Here is a 27,477-nt window from a genome sequence, read left to right on the forward strand (position 1 = left end):
ATTATTTCATTTCTTTGTATGAGGCAAAACACTACTTTTATTGTTAATTAATATGCTAAAATTAGGTTATGCCATTCTGGACATGTGAAATTGAATTTAGTACTTTCAAATATATTTTTTAAAAGCCGGTTAAAAATAAATGCCTTCGACGTCTTTTCTTCTTCCAACAGCATAAATTTCCTTCTTATGAAATTTCATTTCTTCCTGCTGTTATAAATGACAGAAAGCCACTTATTTTCCAAAGGGAAGGAGGAATAATAATAATGAGACATTCAGTGAGCATTTCAAAATTCAGATATTTAATAATTGAGCAAACTGAAAAGGAAAGAAAAAAAATACAACAAAAGGGAGAGAACCATCCACGGGTTTCAGGGACAAAACAACTAAATGGAAAAATGCGAGGAATTCTTTATTTGTGGACTGATCTCAGGCACTTAACGGGTTTCTTTTTCTTTCTTTTCCCATGGATCGGTGTGAAGAGATCATAGGAGATTCAGAAATGTCTGTTATTGCAGAGAAGCAGAAATCACACGTCCATCCTAGAGACAGCAGGAAAGCTTCCCCGGATGGTGGGATACAAAGTGGCTCCTTGATTCCCTCCGTTCTTCTGCTCTAATGAAATTCCCCCGATACATCTGCCATAGCACACTGTTAATTACTTTTCTATTTATTTAGTAGACCTACAAGTGGAAAGCAATCTATTGCCAGGGAATTGTTTGACTCCTATGCTAAGTAGACGGCATTCCGATCCGGTGAGGTTGACGGCAGCCCGAGCCCAACTTTTATCTCATTGCCATGTCAAATTAGCACCCAGCAGGCCCTAGATACGAGGAGGGGTTTTTCCCTTCTCTGCAAAAGGTGAATAGTTCTCAGAAGTCAATAAACTGATGCTGGTCCTTCTCCATCGGGCCTGCTTCTTTATCCCTGAAAGTGACAGGAGAGATTAAATGCGGAGTTTCCAAGGCAGGGCGGGGTCTTCACGCTAAGGATCGGACTGTACACGTCCATTGGTACCTTTAAATCGATGCGGTAAAGTGCAGTTTAGAAAGTAGGCTGGGTCTTCCAGAGACGAACAGGAGAGCGAGTCCACGTCTACCCAACAACCAAGCTTACGAGCCCGTGTTGTGCTTTTATTCCTTTGCGCCAGTTTCCCCAAGCAAATGTGAGGGTTACGGCCACGTTACCATGAGCCTGGTGGGCCTTCTTCACCCCGAGGTCACTTGGTGGTCAGGAAACGGAGTCCCAGATAAGACTTATCTTGGCAATCCGCGGTGGGCCTTCGGGGGCTGGGGGAGAGGGGGGCCCCGAGTCCAGCTGCAGGGCCCTTATCTAAGGCAGAGACCGGAGCACAGCCGGCTAGGAAAGAGCAGTCCAGCCTCCTCTCGAAGAGCAGAGCCAGCTCCCTGGCATTCAGGGGTAGGATGGCCCTCCCTCTACTCCAGGCTCCTCGTTTGCGCTGGCTGTTGTGGTTGTGGTTGTGGTTTTGGTTTTTTGTCTTCTTCCTTCCTTCCTTCTCTCCTGTCCTCTCCTGTCCTCTCCTCTTCTCTCCTCTCCTCCCCTTCCTTCCTCCTTCTTCAGTAAGACTGCCAGCCACCTGGTATCTCTCTGGAACGTGAAAATAAGGCAAGAGAAGAGAAGAGGCACAAGTCAGACGAGGAGAGCAGTAGTAAGAGCTGCTAGCAATGAAACTTCCCATTTCCATCTTGGGGTGATGGAAATCCTCTTCCCACCATCACTGAGCAGCTGAGTCCTGCCCCACACTGGCTCTGCCCGCAGCTCTGCAGGTGCCCGCCCTGCCACGGTGACCTGGGTCCCTGCGGGGGTGCCCGTCCTGCCATGGCGACCGAGCCCAGCTGTTTGGGTCCTGGTGCGGCCCAGGCCTCCTTGGTCCAGGTGCCTCTTGGTGCCCCTGCAAGTCTGCTCTCCTGCCTCTGAGCCCAGCTCCAGCCCAGGTCACCAGGGCTTCCCCCCATCCACTCATCCACGGCCTGTGTTCCCTTTAACCTCCAGCTCTGTCAGGAAGCATTTCCCGACTCTCCGAGTTCCACACCAGTGGCAACCAGGCTCCAAATCTGTGGGCACTTAGGAAGATGGGCCCTACCATCCTCTCTAGCTTCTGCATGCTTTGAAAGGAGGATCCCACATCCCGCCCAAGGGCGTCCCTCTGCAAGTCCTGGTACAACATTGTGTGACCCCAGAAAGGGAACCAGCAGCCCCAGGCATCCCTCTTACTCTGAGCTCCCCCAATACAGACTGTCCAGTCTATGAACCCACTTCCCTTTCCTTCCCCTTCCTTCCTCCTTGGGATTCCCTGCCCTTCTTGTTGCTTCCACCCAGGCTTTGCTGCCTGCCACAGAGCTGAATGATGGCCCATGGTCCCTGCAGCAACATCTGTGTGTCACAGCAGCCACTCAGGCCTCCAGGAAAGGACAGGACTGGGGACCCTTCCAGAGCACCTGTTGTCGGGTAACCTACTCTGTTCCCCAACGGGACCCAGCTACGAACACACTCGCCATCTCCCCGTAGGGCTGGGACTTTGGTGAAGGCTGGGATTACTTGCTCTCTCTTTTCTTCTCGAGGTGGGAGAGTCAATTATGCATCGGAGTCTATTAATCTTATAAACAGTTATGGAGCTGAAGAGGCTGAATCGAACAGCTGAGGTTTGAAAGAGGTTGGAGTGCCCGAGCCATTATTATAATGAAGTTCCGTGATGTATAATCATGTCTCTGGGTGACCAGGCACAATTCTTTAAGTTTGAGAAATTGTAAATGAAGTGCAGGGTATTCTTTTTTTTTTTTTTAATGTATACAATGCAGCCTCCCAAAAGGTTGTGCTCGTGACCAACAGCCCCTGGGCCCTCCATCTGGGGAAGGCACGTAGGGCCAGCCTGAGCGGCCCATCTCCGGGGCCTCCGACCTCACGCTGGCTGACCCCACAGGCTGGCGAGCCACCTCTTGCTCCTCCCAGGGACCGGGAGAGAGGTAGCCAGGATGAGGAAGAGGAGTATGCTGCGGTCCTTTTCTCTTAAGACCTGTGTGGTTGTCTGTCTCTTAAATTTGGTTCAGTGGCATAAGAAAAAGGGAATTTATCTTTCTCCACAGATGCAACGAACAGATGCTGGGACCAGAGATCTTGCATCGTCAATAAAAGATAAGTCATACAATCTATAAAACTGCTGAAAGAAATCAGAATTTCAGCAAATTCTGGTTCTTTTTTTTTCAGGCTGCTCCTTTTGATCAACTATGGGGAGAGGGGGGAAAAGCCAGTCGTGCATAAATTCCATCTGTGATTATAGCACAGTACGAACGTGGCTGGAAGAGGAATGGGGGATAGAGTGATCGTCGAGCTGCGGTACTGACGAGGTAGAATGGGAATGATGCCCGCGATAAAGACAAAGCTGTCATAATCAATTAGCATTTAACTTTTTGTAAAGATCTTGGAGGCGATGGGTTCTTTAGATTTTAATGTGCGTCTTCAAAGTAATTTTGTAAGCTATTTAAATGATGCTCCCTTTTTACAACTCTACATAATTTGATTATACAAACCATCCTCCAATCCTTGGATATGCAAATGCAGCATCAAAATGATTTTTTTCCATATTTTGACAGAATTTGATGTTGTTGCAGTGATAAGATGTGACACAGATTGCAGCAGGGCTTCAGGAACCTGCTCATTGGGTACACTGAGGCCGTTCAGATTTTAAATGACTGTTTTTTGAGAATCACCCTTAGAAATAAATAAAAATTTGGAAACCAAAGACAGGGCAGTTAGTGGGGTTTGGATCTAATAGATCTAATCCCAGGGTCACCAGGATGCTGAATCTGTGAATTATACTCTCAGATCCTCAGTCTTCCCACCTGGAAAATGATGCTAATAAGACATAGGTCACAGAAATGTTATAAGGGTCAGCGGTCAGAGTGAAAACACCTGCCAGAACATGGAGAGGACCTCATATGGTGGCCAGAACATGGAGAGGACCTCATATGGTGGCCTACTACTACTATAACTATGACTATGACTAACACCTGGGCTATTCCTTTGGCAAAGTTATTTGTCAAGCAGATATCAAGTGTTGTAGCGATGCTGAGATTATGCCAATAGCTGAGCTTTGTAGTCATCTTAGAGGAGAAGGTAATTGAGATGCTTCTTTGAGGAGTCATCACCAGAGAGTACCAGCATAGAATGATGGACTGTACATTCACTCAGCATTTCCTCAACTCCTTCTGTGGATGAGATACTGTTCAGAGTGCTGAGGATTGAGGATATAGATTTGGAGGGATCAGCATTGACCCCTAGGAACTCATAGTCTAATAATCTCCCAGAGGTTGAAAAACTCCAAGAGGTCAAAGGGTAGGGAGAGACAGACAATTGCATAGCCATGGAATGAGCAGCAAGAGGGGTTGTGTGTGCAAATTTATCAGGTTCAGTAATCAGCAGAGAGAGAGAGAGAGAGAGAGAGAGAGAGAGAGAACTGTGCAGGACAGTTCCAGGAGGCTTCGTGGTGGACCTGAGGTTTGGGTTGAGGCATGAAAGAGAAGTAAGGGCAGTCTGGGTGGCTCAGCGGTGTAGCACTGCCTTCAGCCCAGGGCGTAAGCCTGGGGACATGGGATCGAGTCCCCCATCGGGCTCCCTGCATGGAGTCTGCTTCTCCCTCTGCCTGTGTCTCTGCCTCTCTCTGTGTGTCTCTAATAAATAAATAAAATCTTTAAAAAAAAATAGAGAAGTAGGTTTGCTAGACAGTGAGGTGTCAAGAAGCCCATTCCTGTTATAGCAGTGGTTATGGACTGGGTGTGATTTTGCTCCCCAGGGGACATTGGCAAGATCTTGAGACAGTTTTGATTGTCATGACTCGGGGGGTGTTAGTGGCCTCTGGCAGGCAGAGGCCAGCCAGGGATGCTGCTATGGTATACAAGAGAGTCCCCCCAACAGAGAATCACCCAGCCTCAATGTCAATAGTGCCCAGGCTGAGACTCACTGAGCTAAGGACGCCAGGAGGGCAGGAAATAACATGTCACATCTGGGAAATGCCAGCTGATTTGAGATGGCTTCGTGCCCTCACAGGAGAGGGCAAGGAATCTGGAGGACATCAAACCATGGAGAGCCTTGTTGGCCATCATGAGCTCCACTTCCCCTAAGTAGCCCTTATGTTAGAGGAAAACTAACCCCATTCACCACCTCAGGAAGCAGTAGCCTGAAAGAGCCCAAGTTCCTATATTATTTTAAATGTTGCTTCTCTTCATAATTAAAATTAAAAAAAAAAACAATAAGGTGTTTTTCTCTTACTGGCATGTATGTGTAAGCCAGGATAAGATGCTTGAATGAACAGGGCACTGAAGAATTTCCAACAAGGGGATGATGGGAGCTGATGTGTGGGTTTGAGTTGTCTGTCACACAGGGCTGTGTAAGAGGGGGCTGTGTAAGAGCCGTGCTGGCAAAACCCACCTCCCCAGAGGTTCCTAATCTGGTGCCATTGAGATCCAAGGTCACATCTAATTTTGAACTGTCTGCCAGCAGCAGTGGGATCAGAGGAGCAGGCTCCAGTAGTAGAAGGAAGACCAGGGACTTCTTTTTTTTTTTTTTTAATTTTTATTTATTTATGATAGTCACACACAGAGAGAGAGGCAGAGACACAGGCAGAGGGAGAAGCAGGCTCCATGCACCAGAAGCCCGATGTGGGATTCGATCCCGGGTCTCCAGGATCGCGCCCTGGGCCAAAGGCAGGCGCTAAACCGCTGCGCCACCCAGGGATCCCAGACCAGGGGCTTCTAAAGGCTCTGGCCTGGCCACTCATTAGCTGTGTGACCTGAAGAACATCACTTTCCCTCTCTGGTCTCAGGTGACAAGAGTTAGCTGGTCCAGAAGAGCCTGCCACTCCGCACCGCGCGGACCAGGGGAAGCTTTTCTGCGAAGTCCTCACACAGTGTGTTCTGGGAAGTCAGCTGTGTAGGTCTGGCTGGTCCCTGCACCCCAACACAGCATGGTTTTGGGTTTGGGGGAGGCTCAGTGGAAACTTAGCAGCAGTAAGTTTAGTTTTCCACTTTAATAACTTCATTCCTGCGAGTCTGGAGAATTCTTTGGCCTCCAAGAGTGCCTTATTATACAAATCTCTCGATTCCCTATCAGCTGACCTGTTAGGCATTGGAGGACCCTTCCACACGGTTAACAAGAATGAACTTGGGAGAAGGAGCAAGAGGCCCACGTGCGTTAGAAGAGCATAAATATTGCTAACGTTTTCTCAGACATAGTCACTCACCTGTTTATTTAGGTAAAGCTCTTTCTCTCTGGGTCACAAAGCATTTTACAAACCTAGAAGTGGATGGTTTCTATCTGCCCAGAGGGCTATTGATGAACAGAAGTGAGAGGGGGGGATGGGACTGCATACCTTTGTGCTTGGTGGCTACAGAACTCTGACACATCTTACTGGACATCCAGCCATGGACCTGAGTAAGTCCTTGACCCCTCCCATCTGTGTCCTTGTCTGTAGACTAAGACGTTGAAGCAGATGGCTCTGCAACCCCTTTGGCTCTAAACTTGTAGGATTATGAGAGGTAACTCTGGTTAGCAAGTGAACATCCAGGGAGGCAGGTGACGGGAACCTAAGGGCTGCTCCGTGGACCTCTCTGGATCGGCAGCGTGGCTACGCTCAGTAACTCATTGATAAGGAAAAAGAATGGCTCCAGACTGAAAGTTGCCCCCTTTGAAGGGAAGAAACCAGAGAGCCACAGGTGGGAGCAGGGGGCGGGGTCCCAGGAGGAAGAGGAGGAGAGGGCCAAGCAGGGGAAGGTGAGCCCTGCAGATGTTTCTTGGACCTCAGGTAACACATCCCGGTGTGGTTTGAGGAAGACAGACTTAAAATCTGGGGAATACCCTTTTGACTCACAGGAACTTGTAAAATACATTCTTTCCATTTCATCCTCATTATACCAGAGTTATTCAAGTAACTCAGTGACATCGTCCTATCATGGGGTGGTTTTCAAAGTGTTTTGAGTGACCAGAGTATGCAGCTTTTGTGGAGTTTGAATATGGACCAGATCCTCTGGCAGCACCCCAGCCCCCTGGCCCCTTCTTCCTTCCTCCATGCCCTGGAGTTCACATCCTGACCATTGCGCCTGCCGTTTCCCATGTGGTCTGGCACTGAGGGGACTCCAGGGCCCTTTCAGAGGATCTACAAGGTCAGAATTAACTTTGTAACAACGCTAAGATGCCACTGACCTTCATCCCTCTTTCTCTGAGAAGAATGCAGTGGGGTCTTCCAGTGGCTGCTCCAGGTGTGGTGGCATCATGGCCCCAATAACTAATGGCATGCCTGCTTGTGTTCTCATGTCTTACAATGTTTTGGTTTATCTCTTTGTCTCTTATCTTTATGTGTCTTTGGATTTCTCTATAATTTTTGAGTGTGAAGAGGTCCTTAAACAAAATGGTTTTAGAAGTGCTGCTCTGGACCAGGCACCCCTGGTTGGCTTCTTTGCTCCTGTTCTCTGGTTCCACCCTACCTACCCCTGTCCAGTGTCCAGGCCACCCCCACTCACCTGTCACGGACCCATCTGAGGTGACTTCTCCAATTCACAGCCGCCATGCCTGTACCATGGCTGATCATTCTCACACTTGATTGGAGACAGATACCTTTCAGTATCTGCAACCTGAAAGGGGAGAGAGCCTGGGCATTATCAGAGCAGCACACGTCCATGATGGAGTTCTGCAAAATGGCAGCAGTCAATGACGGCATCTGCTCTGGGTTCTGTGTTGGTTCCAGACGTGGATCATTGGTTCTTGTGTTAATTCTCTGAGCCACCCCAGGAACTGTCAAATATCTTTTTATCACTTAAAGTTGTTTGAATAAACAGAAGCTGAACTAACAGGAAAAATTTAATATACCTCTCCTAGATTCCCCACTCCATCTGCTTATTTTGATCTACTAATTTACCTTTGGGCCCTGTCAGCTGGCAAATTGCTCATCTCCTGTCCGAAGCAGCCTTGGTCTTGCTCCCTGTGGGTCACTCCCTGGCCAGTGTCAGCACCATTCCGGGTCTGCCCGGCTTTGGCTGGTGGCTTCGTCTCCTTGTCTCTATGCCTGTCCCATAGCTCCTCAAGGGAGACTTCGTGCCTCAAGCTTTGGTGCTAAGATGAGACAAATGAAACCTGTAGTTGGATTGGTCCAGGCACTTTTTGGAGTATCTTATTGTTTGGGCACAGACCCCCAGAGAGAAACTAGGTGCCTCTCTCCCAGAGCAGCCAGATTGGCACAAAACCCTCTGGTAATAAACTGGCCATTATGTAGCATGAGAAAATTTAATTAAAAGAAAAACAACAAATATTCCCCATGAGGTAACAGGAAAGGTAACATGGTTCATGTTGAACAATGAACATTCCCTCTCCCATTTATCATCGGCAGTGTGTTGATCAGCAGCCCGCCCCAAACATATGTCTGCCCCCCAAAAGATAGACCCACCTCCCAATCCCAGGAAGCTGTGAATGTGACCTTATTTGGGTAAAGGGTCTTTGCAGATCTAATTAAATTAAGGATCTTGAGATGAGATCATCCTGGCTTACCAGGGTGGGCCCTAAATCAAGTGACAGGTCTCCTTACAAGAGACACTCAAAGGAGGGACAGGAAGAAGAGGGGAAGGTCACATGAGGACAGGGACAGAGGTTGGAGTGGTGCAGCCATAAGCCAAGGAGCACCTGCAGCCCCCAGAGCTGGAAGATGCAGAGAAAGGAAGCTGGGTTAGAGCCCCTGAAGGGGCACAGTCCTGCTGACACCATGACTTTGGACTTCTGCCCTCCAGAACCGTGAGACATCAGATTTCTGTTGTGTTAAACCACTAAGTTGTGGTCCTTTGTTGTGGCAGCCCCAGGAGTCCACCACCCTAGATGGAAAGCCCATGATCTCGAGACTGCTTCTTGCTGGCTGCCCTTCTGAAAGGGTGGCTGTTCTGCTATCTCATCCAATGACCAGGGCCCATTCCCTACCCTTCTTACAGCTTGTGACTGGGGAAGCCTCCTGTGTGCTGTGGATCAACTGTGTCCAGGTCCCCTGCCTTTGCCCAGGTTCTGGAGTAGCCAATGGTGTCCACGGGTCTCCTTGGTCACTAGGACTATTTCAGTGTTTCACTGGTACACAGATCATGACCCACGTGGGTTCCAGCAAAAAGCAAGAGGAATTTATTCTGAGATGAATGGACCCCAAGGGCCAGAAGCGCAGTCAGGTCCTATGAAGAACCGAGAGCAGATACTGATAAGCGTTCAGAATGCAGGCGATCACTTGATAGCTCATCAAAGGTTTTTTTCTGTTCTTTTCATTTCTCTCTATACCAGCTTTCCTTGTCTCTGTGGGACAGCTCACGAAGGCCACCCTGCCTAACATCAATTCTAGCTTCCCGATTGGCCTCACCTCAGTCAGCAGAGCTGTGGGGAGTGGGCACCTCTCATTCCAGTTCCCAATTCTTGGGAGAGAGAAGCTAATTGGAAGAGACCCCCAGCTAAGGCCGAATGGGCAGATTCAGGTAGTCCAAGCGAAGTGGCAAAGGTGGCCCACTGGTGCAGTGTGGTGGGGTTCACAGAGAAGGGTCCCTGGTTTGTCCAAAGTAACGGAGTGCTGAGGGCCAGGTCTCTGGCCAGAGGTGCCGCCCTTGCAAGGGTCTCTTCATCTTCAACCTCCACACACATGGAAGGCTGAGCGTGTGCATGTGCTCTTCATTTGCTCTCTCTCTCAGGGTGGCCCTTGCCCACCTTCTTTCAAGGGGCCCATACATAACATATACTTGTTGAGAATGCCAGCCCTGTGTGCTCCCAACACCCCCACACTAGGCTGATCCTCTTTTAGGAAGAGCCTCCACTGCACGTTGGCTAACATGTCCCTTGCCTACTCCATCTCCCATCCTCTGTCTTTGTCCCAGCTGATGTAGAGAGGTACTGATGGGAAGGACACCAAATCCCCAAGCCCACTGTACCCTTCGTCACCCCGGGGGTGGGGATTTCACCTCAGGATGATTACTGACTACCCATGCTGGAGACTCACCTTCACACCCCTTCCATGTGCACATGAAGGAGGTGAGAACTCAGGCGATGCCTTAGCTGACCAGAGGTCACCAACGTGGACATTCTCTGATAAGGACCCTGCAGAAAAAAGTGTTCTGTTTTTGTGTGTGGGTGTATGTGTGTAGCTAAACTGGCAGCACAAAGATTAATATCCAATTTCCGAAGAGGTGAGAGAAGGAAAAACAGTAAACGGGGAAATGGGAAATGCTGTGCCCCCGGCAGCCCAGGTGGGATTTCTGAGTTTCCACCCTCTGCCATCGCCTGCTTCATGGTCTGCTGCCCCCACATAATGGAATTTGAAAGTGCCTCCCAAGCAAAGGGCAGAGCACCCTGTTAGGTCTGAAAATGAATAATGATGAACCCTAGGCTCAGTCCTGGTTGGATAAGGATAAATAAAATTAAAATTCGGAAATTTGTTTTAAATGGGTTGTTAATTGCTGTTGAGCTTTAAATATTTGAGTTTATTAATTTCTCCCTCACCCCCTGAATTATATTTCAGCAACATTCCCCTGTTATTAGGCTATTAAGTCAGACATATCAAAAAGGAAGCATTTATTTATATCTTCAGAGACATGTACATCTAATTAAGACCGTGTTACTGTGCATATTTTATATCAGGCAAATGCTGTCTGTGATCTCAGCCTCATCAGCTCTGAAGGGCCTTCATGAGTGTTTGGAAGATATGTCTTGAGCGGGATAAGGAAGACATCCTGTAAGATTTCCTATGAAATTCACTTTGAAAGAAGTGGCTGCTCCTAGACATTAGAAAGACCCTTCTCAAAGTTAAAGAATCCAACATGGTAACCTCTAGAAAACAAGAGATCTGAACATTGGCCGCACTGCCAGAATGTTTCTGTGTTAATAAAAGTAGTGAAACTGGCTAACATCTAGAGAGAAGCTCTTGAATGCCACAAATTCTTAATGAATGCTCAATACTTCACTTAAGGCTCACAACAGCTCAAGGATGGAGAGAATATCTTTATCCCCATTTTACAGATGAGCAAAACAGAAGCTTAAGAAGATGAATTAATTTGCCTAAGAGGTGGAGGCAGGACTAAAAACTAAGGCTTGCCTGACTGGAGCTCAGGCTTTTTCCATTGGGTTTCTTTTCAGAGTCAAGAAGAGTTCATTCATTCTAGAACTTTCTTGGCCAAGGTGCTATCATCCCTACCCCCTACAAGGGGAGGAGAATTGATTCTCGCAGAGCAAAAATCACATTATTTTTATGTTTGAAGCACAGATAAACATATAGTGAGTTAATTGATAAACAGCGTTTCTGTGATACTAAAACTTAGGAAGAAATGTCTGAAGAGGCATCTTAGGGAGACGTCAGTGAAGAAGGTTCAGAAATACTGTTTCATAGCGATAGCAGAAATGCTCCCTGCCAATTGCTCACTTGTCCTTCTGTACAATGTTAGAATCACTGTCGGCCTTCCTGTTGCTACTGCAGTTTTATTTTTACAGGTAAACTGGACGTGAACGAGCACTGTGGACTCCCCGTAATGGTAGGGCCCAAGCGCCAGTGCTGGATGGCGAATGCCTTTCGGCTGTCCCAGTTCCTTATCTGATGAATTTCCATCAACAAACAATGGATTCCATTTCCAAAGGACATTCAAGTTCTCCATGTGAAGACATTCCAAATTGAGGGATGGTCATTTCACACTTTGGGGGCTTTAGCCCAAGATTCCTGAATCTATCTTTCTTTCTTTCTTTCTTTCTTTCTTTCTTTCTTTCTTTCTTTCTTTCTTCTTTCTTTTCTTTCTGTAATATTGTACAAGAAGCTGGTAGACAAGGTCTGGGTTTGGGTTATATCAGAAAAACTCAGGTTTGAATCATGGATTTTACCCCTTCCAGGTCAACGAGTCGTTGGACGAGATTATCAATCTCAAAGTATCCCTGTTTTCTCACTGCTAAGCCTACATTCTGACTGTATGGTGAGCATTTTACCCATATTTTACCTGACACTCATACTGTCCACCATGGAGGCCACTAGTCACATGTGGCAATTTCAAATGAAATTTATTAAAATGAAATAAAATTTAGTGTTTTGTCTTCACCCACCAGCCACATTTCAAGTACTCAATACCTGCATGTGGTTACCAGTCAGACAATATAGATGAGGAACATCTCTATCACCGCAGAAAATTCTACTGGACAGTGCTGCTCTAGAGACACTAATGCCAAGAAGGCAGGAACCTTGCCAGTGAAGGGTGGTTACTTTTCATTTAACAGATTTGTAGTGATGACCGCTTTGTGCAGGCTTCAGTCTCAGCACAAGTCAAGATCTGTAATCAAACCAAAGTTCCTACACTTGAGGAGGCGATGATTACTATCCTTGTTACTGCCGGTTTTTATGATCTCCTGGTGAGTGGGCAGGAGGGTAGTGTTGAAAAATATTAGGAAGGAGTCAGAGCGCATGACTTTGAGTCTGAGCAGAGTGATATGAGTAAATTTACTCAGTCTCCCTGAAGCTGACTTTCCTCATCTCTAAAATGGGTATGGTAATAATTTCACAGGCTTGTTCTAAAGATTAAATAAAGGGATGGATGTAGAAGGTTTAACACAATGTCTAGCACAGTAGGTGCTCAAGAAATTACTGCTTTCCTTGATAAGATAAAACAATCTGGTCTGGTTTGTTGTACTAGTTTATTCATATAATAGGGTACTCCCTCTGCTGTATGGGGTTTATCGGTTTATTGTTAAGGATCTAGTTCAGGGTGGTCCTACAGGCTACCTACCAAAATAATGCTTCAGATGCCATTGGAATCCATTCTTCAATTCACATTTGACAATCAATTGGTCACATAATAATCTTAACAGCATTCTTGTTGGTCTTGGTTGCTGTAATTACAGAATGTAACCTTGAAGAGGTTAGAGAAAACATAATTGCATTCGTGAGCCATAAAGGTAAGGAAAGTGCATGGCGGGGAAGTGATGTGCCCAAGGTCCCAGCTCTGCAGAGGCAAACAGACTGGAAGGTGGGTCTCCAGTCATCAAATACAATGTGCTTAGCATTTTAGCAAATGGCCTTTGATCTGCCGCTCTGGCAGCTGCTCCATCTCCCCAAAGAAAGTTACTGTCAACAGCTGCCCATCCCTCAGAATAAGTCTCCTCCTCTTGGGACAGCGAAGTGGGTGTTCACTCAAACTAACACAGCATTTGGTAACAGTCGCCTCGACCCCGGAGCAGCCCCAGTGCTGGGGGCTGAGGGAGAATTTCCCTTCCCTCGTTTTTAGGCCCTGCTTTGTGCATTTTGTTATTTCCCCATCACCTAAGGAGTCTCTCTCCAAAATGTCAAGCCTGGGAGGTGGGAAGGGAAGCACCCTCTCTTCCTTGATGTTTAGGTATTGAGTGCTAGGGATGACCTACAAAGAGAGGTGCCAGAGTTAATCCTTTGGTCGGGTCCCTGCATGAAAAAGAATCTTGGGCTTCCACCCATCTTAAGTGACACATTCACATTTTGATAGAATTAATGTTTAATAGCCATATATTTGATTTTTCTGTTAGAAATGTTTTTTAAAGAATTAAAAAGTTTAGTGGCTGAGTAATAGGCACCAATATGGTTTTGCCATTGTATAAGACAAGTGTACAGTTACAGATGAATGGCGTTGTAGAAGGGATCAGATTGCACTTGGGTTTTGAAAAGTTTTCTTTTCTTTTTTTTTTTTTTGAGGAGTATGGTTAGTCTTTATGATATAATTGACTGACTATGTGACAGAAAGCCCGGCCTTGCAATTTGATGCTGATTTAGATCATCATAAAGCGCTCCTATTTCCTTTGGAATCTTACGGCACTGGGCATGTACAAAAATGTCCCAACAGGAAGAGGAGGGAAGAGCAGGAAGTGTATGGATACTTAGATAAGTATGGAAACTGTCACAAAATAGCGTGCAGTCCTATCCCCTCCACACCCATGGAGCAAGTGAGCAATCACAAACTCGTTTGTACGTATGGTGTTGATTGCCTCGCTGCCTTCGCACCTTTTGCGGCTAGGACATTTCTCTAGACAGGCTGGGAACCCTGGATGTTCTATAGGGCTATGCAAAAATGGGGACTGATTTCAGTTTGGGTAAAGGTAACATGACTAAACCTGAAATTGCCTCTGTGTGTATCATGGCTCGTTTGGGGATTAAAATAACAAAAGAATAGAATTTCTTGCCTATGGGTGAAGAACTTTAAGTCAGAGTTTGCTTGGAGGATCCCTGGGGGCAGGTGGAATGATCCAGTAGATGAGCGTGCACACATCCGCCTACTGCATGTGCAGGGGCCTGGCACCCTCCCGGACCTGGCCAGCCTGCGAGCAGGAGCGCTTCATTGACCTTTGACAGTGTGATCTGCTGCACGTCTTTGCTCTCTCCGTTCTTGGCTTGTTCTGTGGCTCAGCACCGCTCATTTTGGCTCCAGAACTCAGCGCTCGGTTTTCTGATAGTTACTTTAATTTATGACAGGGTTTGGACACACTCGTTGGCCATGACCTTGGCCCTCAGCCCAGAATATTATTTTCAGCATTTATCCTCTAGCTCTCTCATTGCAACCACGGGCAGGAGACGCTCTATCCTCTCACGGCCCCACGGTCAGGCGCAGGAGGGCAAGGGCCAGGGCAAACCTACTGCAGTTTCCACCCCCAGCTCCCAATCAGGTACGAGGTCCACATGGGAGTGGGGCAGAGTGATGGAGGGGGCCACCTTCCCTGCCGTGTGTCCTACTTTTACAATTACGTACCAATACCTTTCTTCTGGCAGTACTGGAGGTCTCCACACTCATCCTGCAAAGAAACTTGGCATTCACTAAGGTTTTACATTTGGGGAGACAAAACATGCACACCTAGCACCTTGAGAAGATGCAGGATGCTACCTCACCGAGAAGTGCCAACGGATATGCTCGGATCACATACCCACCCATATGAAGAAGCACTCCAAAAGACGGAGGGACAACAGAATAAGATCTCTCCCAGAGCATTACATTCAGCTTGGTCCTGAAGCATATGACAGACATATCCCACGGATGGGCAGTCAAAAATTAGTGGCATATATTCCAAGTAGACAGGGCCTACGTGAGCCACACAGAGAAGCTGGATCTAGCTGACGCACTGAAGTAACAGAAGAACGGGGTGTAAGTCCCCACCGCAGGGCTACAGATAACTACATAGGATGGGCACAGCCATTGCACAACACAACAGGTCCGACAGCTGACAAGAATCACCAGAGGGGAATTGTTCAGGAATGGAGAAGCTCTCCAAATTGACCTAGAAGGAAAAAGGAGGACATTGAAACTCCTGTAGGACCAGAGTTTGTATTTGTGTTGTTGCTCTACTGTTGTTTATTCAGGTGATACTCTAAAACACAGTCAACTCTGTACACCATGAATAATGGATTTCGTAATTTACATTTTTCTAATTGAAAAAATTTCAGGAATAGCCCCAAGTAAATCGCATGCATGATTTAACAGGAGATGAATACAATTTTAACTAGGAAAAAACTCCGAAGTGGTGCTGTTTCCTAGCAAAATAGCATCAGAGAATGGTTCTAATCCTTGGCTCTGTACTTTTATGAGATTATCAATGGAGATAATCGATAGTTTAGATAGTCTGTTTAGTTTCCAGACAAAATGTAGCGAGAGAACTAGAATCAGTTAGTCTACCTCTTAGTGTTTTAGCACTTTAAACTTTTTTTTTATTTAAAGATTTTATTTATTTATTCATGAGAGACACAGGGAGAGAGGCAAAGACACAGCAGAGGGAGAAGCAGGTTCCCTGAAGGGAGCCCGATGCAGGACTCGATCCCAGGACCCCTGGATCATAACTTGAGCCAAAGGCAGATGCTCAACCACTGAGCTACCTAGGTGCCCCTGAAGGCATCTTTAAATTAATTCTGTAATTTGCTCCTCACGCCAGCTACAGAAGACTGGAGACGGTTTTGTTTGTCACCTGACAGCTTCACCCATGAGCCCAAGGTCACCTTCACCAGAGAATGGCAGAAAGGTCATCGCTCTGCCAACCTTCTGTGCTTTGGGAGCACCTACCACTTTGACTGCTTGGGACCCTTCCTCCTTTCTGGGAGGATCACCTCCTTTCTTAGGGAAAGTTGCTTCTTTCTCACTCCAACCACAGGCTCCTGGTGACACGCTCCCAGCCAGGGCACCTGACCTGAATTGAGGTGACCCTCAGAGTCTTTTTCAGGGACTTTTCGACTGTGATCAGGCTTGGGATGAAGAGGTGGGCAATTTAGTTTTAATTTTTCTTCTTGTGGCAAAAGTGTGAGATGTGTGGAGTGCGGTAGGGGGCAGGAGATGCTGGTGGCTCTGTGTCCTAGCCACGTGTAGGAAGTTTAAGAAAATTAAGAACAGGGACACCTGGGTGGCTTAGTTGGTTGAGCATCTGCCTTCGGCTCAGGTCATGGTCCCAGGGTCCTGGGATCAAGACCCCATATCGGGCTCCCTGCTTAGCAGGGAGACTGCTTCTCCCTCTCCCTCTGTCTCCCTCTCCTTCTGCCTCCTGCTCCCACTGTTTGTGCTCTCTCTGTCAAATAAATAAATAAAATCTTTAAAAAAAGAAAGAAAAAATTAAGAACAGTATGCAGTGAGGGATGCCTGGGTGGCTCAGTGGTTGAGCGTTTACCTTTGGCTCAGGGTGTGATCCAAGTCCCAGGATCAAATCCCACATCGGGCTCCCTGCATGGAGCCTGCTTCTACCTCCGCCTGTGTCTCTGCTTCTCTCTCTGCATTTCTCATGAATAAATAAATAAAATATTAAAAAAAAAAGAGAGAGAACAGTATACAGTGAGAAAAGAGAAAGTCTTCTGAGCGTCCAAATTTCTGGTTCTACTGTGATCCGTGTCACTTCTATACCCCACAACCCTTTTATAATCTACTCTTGTATAAGAAGAAATAAGGCTCAATGAAGTTAAGTAAGTTGCCCCAGTTGAGTTATTGTTACAACTATGTCATTCACCGGTAGTGTCATTAGGCCCCTACACATGTAATCAATAAAGTTTCACATATACTATCTACTTTGATTTCTATGACAAGCCCTTGAAACAGATTGGGAAGGCACTGTGAACCCCAACTGTTGATGAGATGGTAGGTGACGTCCCTGCTCTCAAACAATCAGGGAGTGATGGGACGGGGGGCTTGAACCCATGTCTTCTTAAATAACACCGAACGCTCCTTCTAACCACACCTCACCATACGTCCGAACGTACATACAACACACATAGACGTGCCTGAATGGAAAGGTCCATTTCAATGAAAGATGAAAATCAAATATGGTGAAATAACTGTCCTTCTTAGAATTATTTGTAAAAAGTGCTTCTTTACAAAGAAGATATTGCTGCCCATAATTATTTGCACTTTTATTTTGTGCCAAAACATTGGTTTAGGATCCACCACTGCTCTCTTCTGTAGATCTAACTGGGATAAAATATTTTCCATTATCTTGAGACTTGATAAAATATAAATAGCTTGTACTTTGTCTCTCTTGGTTTTGATACCTAATGAAATGTGAAAAAGCAAGATGACACATAAAAGAAAAGCAAAAGATAACTAATTTAGAGATTAACTTTGGAAAAGCTCCAAAATTAGATCATGTAATTAGTTCACAGTTTAGAAGCCTTTGGTGGAATTAGATTTATGCAAACAAATTCCATTCACATAGTTTAGGAAGACTGAATGGTTTTATAGATGAATCACGCTGAAAATTAAGGCTTACATAAGCCCTATTCCTCATTTTCTCTTATATCAATGGGTTTTAACAATCAAGAAAATCCAAAAATGGGCACTAATTTGTTCACTGGAAAAACTGATGGTGGGCACTAAAGTGGTGGAAAAAAGGCTATATAACAAAGCTAAATTATAGTTAGTCTTTAAAAGGCATAAACATTCCTTGAAGGCAAGGAGCAAAGGTTGGTAGGCTCCAAATGTGATCTGATCTGGTTTTCACGTCTTTGTGGGGTCCCGTACTGGGGTGAAATGAGTAAGACGCTAGGATGGATCACGGGTTTTGAAGTTGTTTTTTGTTGCTGGTTCAGGAAATCCGGCATACAAAACGGTCAAAGGTGAACTGCTGTCATCATATGGTCAGGGATGGAAACACAGAAGCCCGGGGCTCTTTGATAATCAGCGGCCCCTGGAAGCATTTAGGACTCGATAACGATATGTTCAAACACTGATCACAGTGATGTGATCGTCACTTACCACATTACTCAATGGGAATTCCTCCTCAGATCATGAGAATTCGGGTTTGAGATTCATCTATGTAGATAACGACTAACCGGTATAAACAAACCAGGCAACTGACTAAGTAAACTCATCAAATATTAAAAAGAAAATGTTTTAACGAACTGACTGGGTTGGTTGTCAGTATGGGCAAAATAAAAGATTATTTCATTGTGTAAATACTTCTTGGACAGCTTTTCCCCGTTTACAAACCAGCTTTTCTGTGGAAGAGTCAGTATGTGCATATACTGTCAGAGGACAGTGGAAGACAGGTCAGGGTCGTCTTGCATTTGGCACTTAGCCAATACACTTTTAAATTCAATTTGGATTTAGGCTCAGCCGTGAAACATGTGTCTCAGTGTAGGGAAATAACAGTTTTAGGTTGGAAAAATATCACGATGTGTACCAGCAGCCTCTCCCCAGGCTTCCATGAAAACAGCTGGGGCTGGTCGGCCTGTTCCTATCATGTTTGAGAACTATGTGTAAACATTCTGAAATAGGCAGTATTTCTAAACTTTGCAATGAGTTGGGTGAAGGTTTCAAGGATCAAATATTTGAAAATGTTTGAGAAACAAAAATTATACTGAGAGATAAACCCTTGAGAAGAATGATACTGAATATAAAACTGGGATTTTTAACATTTCAGTTTTGAGTGAAGACTTCAAATAGACAATCTCACTTGTTCCTTGCTGTTTTAATACAGATTCGGGTCAGTTCTGGTTTGAGAAAAGACCATGTCCTGCAATGCTTTTCTGTTTGCATGAAACCTGATGGTAATGAAAGGAACTGCTTTTCTTAGGAAAAGCAGAGAGGTTAGATAGAAGAGGAAGTCTGCAGGTTGTTAAGAGTGTAAATGCTGAGTGTTGCCTCCATTTGGTGTGAATTTGGTTGTGTTTAAAAAAGCAAGTGAGAATTATAAACTGTTTTCAGAAATACACACATATTTGTTTGAAATAATTAAAAATTTCCAATTTTGTCAACATTTCTCAAAACATGACTGTTTCACTGACATTTCACATGTTTTATTTTAACATCAGGAGAGACACTCTCTTAAGCATATTGGCACATAGTTCTTCCATACATCCCTGGACCTGAGCATTTCTGTGATACTGGAGTAGTTTCCATGAAATTCCTGGAAGGGACGCTCAGTTGATGAGACACCAAGAAATCTGCTGACAGAGGACAAACTTTTTTCTTAACAAATTTTATTTCTTATTATATAATTAATTCATGATTATAGAAAATACAGCTAAGGAAAAATAATAACAAAATAATAAATAATAAGATGCAATTTTTTTCTTCTAAATCCTCATTAGAAATAATATTGCTATATCTTTACCCACCTATGATTATTTATGTAAAATAAATTCCCAGAAATGAGATTATAGCCTGAAGGCAAACAAATCCCAAATTCTGTGGTATAGGTTAACAAATTATCTTGCAGAAAACTCCTCTCAATTTATAGTACTATTATTAGTATATGAGAATATCAGTTTACTTGTTTTGTTTATGGTGGATTATATCATTAAGACATATTTTTAAAAATTTGCAGGTAAAAAGAAAATTTTCATTTTCCTGGACAAACTTCTGCACTGTCCATAGTTTTTCTTCAGCTTCCTCTAGCCTGCTAGCTGTCACCTTTATGTGCTAGTCTCCCCTACCCCCAAAAGGTATCTTGGGTTCCCAGGGAACCCTGTTCTAGCATGTTCTAGTACATTCTAGAATGTTCCTCTACAGGACACTGTTGCAATGGCCTGACCTTTTCCTCCCTTAGTGTATTCTGTGTTCTTGGGCTGTTTTTTTTTTTTTTTTTTTTTTCCTCTTTTTTTTTTGAGCTGGGAGGGGCAGACGGAGAAAGAGAATCCCCAAGCAGGCTGCACGCCCAGCCTGGAGCCGACTCAGGGCTCAGTCTCACAACCTTGAGATCATGACTTTAGCCAAAATCAAGAGTTGGACACTTAAGACTGAGCCACCCAGGTGCCCCAATTCTGTTTTAAGATACACTTTTCTCCCCCTTGCTAATCCAGTACAATAATCTTTCCTGTGAATCCAGTACAATACTTCTAGTCAGGGATTAACAATGGATGGCATCCTCCCAGATAGACACAGGCTTATCACTATGGGAATCTTAAGAAGTACACTGATGAGGAATGTGTTTTTAGTAAAGGGAAATTTTCTTGGAGACCTTCAACTCCATGCAGAGCATGGCCTTCTACCGTGGCCTTTGAACGGCCAGCCCAGCTGTCTTCCACTGCCTATCGGGTGTGGGATGCCCGTTCCAGCCTGGGCCTGGTGATGAGTTGTGGGCGTGGCCCCTTTATGGCAGGTGTCCTCTGGATGACAGGTGCCTCCTGCACAGTCCCAGGAGGCTCGAGTAGGGGAGAGAACTTGGACTGACCTACTGAATACTCACACGGATTTTCCAAGTTATACATAAAATGCCCTTCTGAAGTACCTTCCGAATAATGTCTTTTTTTTTTTCCCCCTGGTGGGGGTAGGGAGTTCGAACAATTTTGTGAAGGTTTCAGTAAATTTTTCTTTAAAAGTTAGATACAGTTTTCTTTAAACTTAGACATAGCCAAGTGCCTATTCATTCAGACAAGTAAGTAATAGATGACTATGGAATAGTGCTGAGTTCATCCCATTCCCCATCCGTGTCTCAGACGAAAGACTGTTAGCATTTTCTGTGTGAACATTTTGTCTTAGTTTTTATTGATGACACTGACTTAAAGACACTCCGGTTTAAGCTAAGAATATATAATGTTTAGGTTATATAACAGTTACATAAATAGACTAGAGACCATTATTATCTGTACTTCAAATAACTATTAATCAAGTAACCAGCTTTTTTGGGGGGTGGGGTGGGGTGGGGAATGGGAGACTATGCTCTGTATTTTACTCCAGTGTGAAAGAAACAAATAAATACTAACACTCAACAACTAATTTTCAGTTGGTCACAAAAATGTGTGGAGAAGCCTTCTGTATGTTAAAAGGGAAGTTGGAGATTTAGTTTCTGCTTTCCCTCCTGCAGCCAGAGCAGCAGTGTGGGCTGTGTGGGGTCAGAGGTAGGATTTCTTAACCTTTTTTGTACCCTGTGAAGACAGGTGATGAGAGCCAGGCTAAGTATTTTTTGAATTGAGCAAGAATTCTTGAAAATAACAATCTTAGCCTTTCCGTATATTATGACCTACAAATGAAAACGAGGACCAGTTGAGGGGCAATATGTTTTTTAAAAAAAGAGGGGAAAAAAGCACCCTTTTAAGCCTCATATCCTGATGCACAAGTATTGCAGATAATTATAGAGTCTTGGGTGAGTGGGGCCCTGACTGCTGTGGCCTTCGGTGTGGCCTTCTCTTATTCACAGGAGAACAGGACTGTAGGGGGAGACCAGGAGGATGATTAAAGGGCTGCAAAGATGACTTTCTGGCAGTGTGATATTAAGGCCATTAATATGTCTGCATTTCAGTTCCAGTGTGCTAATATATTATTTTACCTATTAAAATATCATAAAGATTACCTATAATTAAAGATGATTTAGAGCCTAAGTCATAACTAGGTCTAACTTCATGCAAATACATTTAGAGTGAATTCACTATAAAGTGAAATTTAGCTAGCCTAATGAAAACAGTATCTATAAGACACTGAAAAGACAGAGAAAAGAAAGAGGCTATATATGGGCAGTACAATAAAAACCCTGACAACCCTTTTATGGATTCCTACCCAAATAGTTTTGTCTGGAAGGAACTTGTATAAAGCAGTGCTTAAGAGAAAATGTTGGTTAGTTTGTTTTCTAATCAACAATGCATTTCCAATATTGAAACTCTGTCCTTAATTTTCTTCATCACAGGGAAGAGCCCGGCAGCCAGTTCCTCTTTTTCAAACCATCAGCATGTTTTACTTCACATTTGTACCAACTTGAAACAACAGTTACATTTGCAACTCCAGAAAGCAAAGATGAAACTTTGTTCTTGCTTTTGTGTTGCCTCGAACAATTTATTTCTCTCCTGGCAACAGATTTTAAACCTCCCTTCCTCCCCCTCTCTCTTTTCTTCCTTTTCATGGGAACTGTTTGGTGAGTGCCGACAAAGCACTGTGTGTGTGTGTGTGTTTTTTTCCCCTTTGCCTGGTTTCTGTGTCGGTGTGCACAGGCACGCATTCATTAACGTAATTCCTCAACAGCCAACAAGAGTGCATCATAAACCCGGGAGAAAGAGCCTCATAAATATTTAGATGTTCCCTCTACCTTCCAAACTGGAGTGAAAAGCTTATTTAGTGAAGAGTTGGTCCCTGGTTAATCTGCATGTGAATCAAGAGGGGGGACAAAAGGATGAAAAGGTGCTGGAAACTCGAATACAAACCCTATGGTCTCCAGGGGGTCATTCATCTTGTTCTTGTCAATACCATCGTGGGGCTTGGCTTTTTTCTGCGCATGAGCACACAGAGCCGGTCTGCAAAGACAGCTGGCAAAAGATGTGTATGCTTTGTTCTAGCTTGTAGTTTTTTAAGGAATGAAATTGCTTTACACTTTATATTTGACTGACTTCTTCATTCTTCTAAGTTGCTGCTAACCATAGGAGTGATGCATCTATATTTAGTGATGCATACAAATACACAAGACAGGAAGTATGAACCAATAAATATATTTTTAAAATTGTGACAAAATATACATAAAACTTACCACTTTATTCGTGTTAACATGTATATAATTCAGTGGCATTAAATATACCGGTGTTGTGTAGCTGTTCACCACTCTATATTTCTAGAATCTTTTCCTCATCTCGAACATGAGTTCTGTACACATTAAACAGTAACCCCTGACACCCCCCTCTCCCAACTCCGCAGACAAGATTTTTAAAAACTCCATACCTAGGACTCTCCATGGAGTGAGAATTCCTGGCACTTGATTTTGGAGGTGTTGAGGTGTTGGACAACGGGGAGTGAAGGGAGATAAAGAAGATAAAGGTAACCAGAGAAAAGTCTTTTATCCTAAGTGTGGTTTCACTGAGCTCATGAACTCAAAGCCTGGAAATGAATATGGGGAAAGAAACTCGGCTGAGAAAATGAGAGTGAAAAGTTTAGCAGCTTTCGAAAATTCCCCATTATTATAAAGAATCAGTTTAAGAATTTCAAAATAAAATTCAAAGATAAAAGCCTATAATCCTTTATATGATCTGAGACAAGTGGATTATGTATTTTATAGAAGTATTCCACCAAATATTGGAGGGGGGGTATATTGTACTTGACAGAAAGACTGACATGAAAGCTAGGAGGATAACCTGTATAACTAACTTTAATTTATATTGTTATTTCCCATTTTACAAATCTCTGCGGTTGTAACTTTAAATGTTGCTTTAAATGAAAAACACTGAAGCGTTATTGGTCAAATTCCATCACAAGGCAACATATTATGAAGGGAATTTGCAACCCCAAATTCCAAGGGCACCACTTACCTTAAGAGATATTATAAAAAAAAAAATTTTCAATGGAATTAAAAAAAAAATGAGGGCAGTCCTACTGAGTTTGTTTTTATGGGATCTTGTTTTCCTAGCACAGATAGCCAGGCTCCCTCTCTAAGAATGAGCATTATCAGTTGAGACCACATGTGAGTCACTAATACTCTTCTTCTCTCTGTGGAAGTCATGCCTGTTATTGTCACTGATTATTTAAGGAATTTTAATATTTTATATACTGTGAAGATAGCTGCTTTCAGGGGCAGGTGTTGGGGGAGGGGAGACAGGGCCTGTGGAGCCAGAGGCCCAGGGGACCTGGGGGAAGAGGCGAAGCTGATAAATTGGGAGCTTGTAGTTCCCAACAATGGGAAAACTAGCTCTAATTAGCTTAACCAAAAAGGAGGTTCACTGACCAAGATAATTGGGAAATATGAATCAGACATTAATGCAGCAGCTCAAACGATGTCATAAGGAAATGTTCTTCCAGATTGGCTCTGTTCTCCATATTGGCTACTTTGGCAAGCTCTTTCCATGCTGCATTATCACCATCGCTACTGTAGCCTTAAAATAGTTTCATCTGTTGCAGCCAGCAGTCCCACCAAAAAAAGAGAAGTGCCTGTTTTCCTGAAGCGTCGGTGGGAGTGGTAGCAATGATTGCTCTGCCTGCCTTAGGTCAGGTGGATAGCCCGGAAGGGCATGGAGTCCTGTGTGCACTGCCTGCTGATGGTGGCAGAGGTGTCAAGGCACACCAAATTCACATCAGATTTCCTCTGAAACGAGAAAGGTTCTTCATGGAAGGGAGGAGGAGTAAGGGGAAATTGGCTAGGGAGACAATGATAGCTTGGACAGTTCACTGCAGAATTGATCCTTCATTGAGTTCAGGGTATATGAGTTGTATCGGTGAGGGGCAGCAAGGCTATTAGCCAAATGCATGTTAGTTTAAATACAATAAAAGTGTGTTTCTTATTTGGATAACAGAACTATACAGGTGAAGAGGTCTGCAAAATGGCTCCTCTCCAGGCAGTCATTTGGGGACTCTTCTGGACCCCAGCCTCCTTTCCAGCTGGCCCCAGTGGGACAGACAATGCTAGAGGACACTGGGACGCTTCCTTGGGCCAGGCTGGGAAGGGGCACCTATCACTTGGCTCATATTCTATTGACTAGAATTCAATCACATGGACACACCTGAGTTCAAGAGAGGTGGGAAATGTTCATTGGCTGTGTACCCAGAGAGAAGAGGAATCATTTTGGTGAATTGCTGTCAATTTTTGCCTCATCAGTTACCAGGATTCTGCAAATGGGCTGGAAACCAGAGACAAATGTAGTGGATGAGAACAACCATTACTGTATCTTCACCAAGGGCTTTGCACATACGAATTCATCAGATCCTCTCATCAACCTGGGGGTTGAGACAAACATCCTCATTGGAAGTGAAGAAATAGAGGCACTGAGAAGGTACAAAACTTGCCCAAGTTTGCAAAATTGTATTTGATACAGAGCGGGTTGAGCATACAGGGTTGTGGGGGAGACTAGGCGACATGACGTTTGTGAAGACCCAGGTCATGCCAGGTACTTGGGAAACAGTCAGTGGAAGTTGTTTTATACATCTGGTCCTCGGGTTAAGCACAACATCTCAGAGAAAGACTCATCCGGAGCCCAACCTTGAGACTGAGGGATGATGGGTGTCCACAGAGGTGGTTCCAGAAGGCTCTTTCCTACTGAGTACATGGGACTACTGGAGAACCTGGATCTGTTCATTAAATGAGAACCATTACTGAGCTGGCCATGTTCATGCAAGGGCAGGACCAGCCATCACCACGGCCTGGACATACTACCTTCCCCAGGTGGGAATGCCTGTATGATCTTCTCCTGTTCCTGTCTTCAGGTGGAGCTAGCTGCTCCTTGCTCAATACTCATGAAGGACTTCAAGCACATTAATAGCCGATTGCTTGTAATTTGGGGCTTACTCGCTCCCTTTGCCACCCAGCAAATTTCCTGAGGGCAGAGACAATTTCTCCGTGACCTCATAGAGTAAGCCATCTAAATGTGGTAACTGGATGTTGATAATAATCTCAATAGTCAATATGTATTGAGCAATCCCTGTATTCCAAGCCTACATCCAGCCTTGATCATTGTTACCCCATTTCATCCTCACAGTAACACTACAAGGTGGGTTTTATTAGTACCTTATTTTTCAGCTAAGAAAATTGAGAATTGCTCAGATCAAGGTATCCGCCCCACATTGCAGCAGAGCCAGTGCTTTTCATCATTGTACCACCTCACTGGGACAGCTTTTTTTTTTTTTTTTTTTTTTTTTTTTAAGATTATATGAGAGAGAAAAAGAGAGCTAGAGAGAGAACTTATGAGATGAGGGGAGGGGTAGAGGGACAAGCAGACTCCCTGCTGAGCAGAGAGCCTGAGGAGCTGGATCTCAGGACCCTGAGATTGTGATCTGAGCCGGAGACAGGGGCTGCTTAACTTGCTGAGCCATCCAGGCCACCCTCGGCCAGTTTTAAGTCCATGACAGAGACCCACATCCTATTCTAGCCAGAGGCACGGGGACATCCTGAAGGAGCAGGGAAGCCACTGCAAGATCAGAGAAGAATGGTTCAGTGGAGAAGTCTCAGATGTGGCTGGAGAGGCAATGGGGAGAGATCCCCAAGACCTCAACCAGGAGATGCTCCTTTAGGGACCAGGGTGGCAAACTGAGAGTCAGAACAGTATCCTTAAGCCCGAGAGAGAAGCCAGAGAAGGGAAAAAAGGGACCCCTTTGTCACAGGGTCAAAGATCGGGGCCTGGATCCCCGAAGAGCGAGGGCAGCACACCCAGTAACAGAGAAGATGCCGCCAGGGAATCTCTAGCCACAGAAAAGATTAATAAGAATGTTCAGAAACATTGGAAAGGGTTGACCCAGGTCTCTATTGAAATGTAAATGAGGTCAGGCTTTGGGAACCCCTGCTGGATTTTTCTGAGATTCTTTAGCAACCTTGTAAATTTTCCCAATGTTTGTAATTTTTAAAACTGACCTTTCTATAACTAAAACTCCTTTGTCCTTTTTTTAAAATTTGTGTTTGTTTTGGAGGCGGCAGGGATGAGGAGAGGTTGAGGAAGCTGTGTCCTTCCTGCAGGGGCGAGTGGGAGGGGCTGGCCAGGGAGGAAGGAGGAAAGCAGGTGGAGCCAAAGGGCCGGGGATGGCTGCTAGCTGGGGTGCAAGGGGACAGAGGAGGTTGATCCAGTTCTTTGGTTACTTCTAGAACTTAACCGGCAGACCCAAGAAGGATCCTGGTCACACAGAATTCCATGTCTCCTTCGGAGGGGAGGGAAGCCAGTACACACACTTATCTTTTTATTACAAGTGCAGTTTAAATTAAGTTAGGAAGGAGAGACTACAGGCTTTGCAAATCTCCTTTGTAAGAATCTGGGGATCAGAGGCACTTTACAGCTGAAATCGCTGGAGGCCGACCACTGAAAGCATGAACACTGGCTCCTGAGCTATCTGGTTGAAACTGCTGGGCCACATAGAAGCTTCTGGTTGCTGTGCAGATAGGGCCCCCGTAGAACAAACTGTGAGGTTTAATTAGCATGAAAATTTTCTCCCCAGATCTGGGGCTTCCTTTGGATTCTTAACTTAACGGGGGGGGGGGGGGGGGGGGGGGGGGGGAAGGCGGGGGGGCGGGGGGGGGCGGGGGGGGATAGAGAGTGAATGACAGCATGTTGCCGACCACTAATTTAATTCAATGCCAACAAAACAGAAACGGCAGGTCCAAGAACCCCTTTAT

At 44.9% G+C, this 27,477-nt stretch overlaps 1 long non-coding RNA gene across 3 annotated transcripts; it reads right to left on the reverse strand.

The window, feature by feature from the left end:
* Positions 1–276: 276 nt before the first annotated feature.
* On the reverse strand, positions 277–27,217 carry LOC144314844 (uncharacterized). 3 transcript variants are annotated; one of them, XR_013380708.1, is made up of 6 exons: positions 16,654–27,217; positions 12,777–15,282; positions 10,019–10,116; positions 8,971–9,209; positions 7,530–7,640; positions 277–1,605 (listed from the first exon to the last, which is right to left on the reverse strand). It is a non-coding gene; the product is annotated as an uncharacterized LOC144314844 (long non-coding RNA). The 3 variants fall into 3 exon arrangements; XR_013380707.1 differs by lacking the exon at positions 8,971–9,209; XR_013380709.1 differs by lacking the exons at positions 8,971–9,209; positions 10,019–10,116.
* Positions 27,218–27,477: the final 260 nt, after the last annotated feature.

This window comes from Canis aureus, chromosome 1 (assembly GCF_053574225.1).
Source record: "Canis aureus isolate CA01 chromosome 1, VMU_Caureus_v.1.0, whole genome shotgun sequence".
NCBI classification, from domain to species: Eukaryota; Metazoa; Chordata; class Mammalia; order Carnivora; family Canidae; genus Canis; species Canis aureus.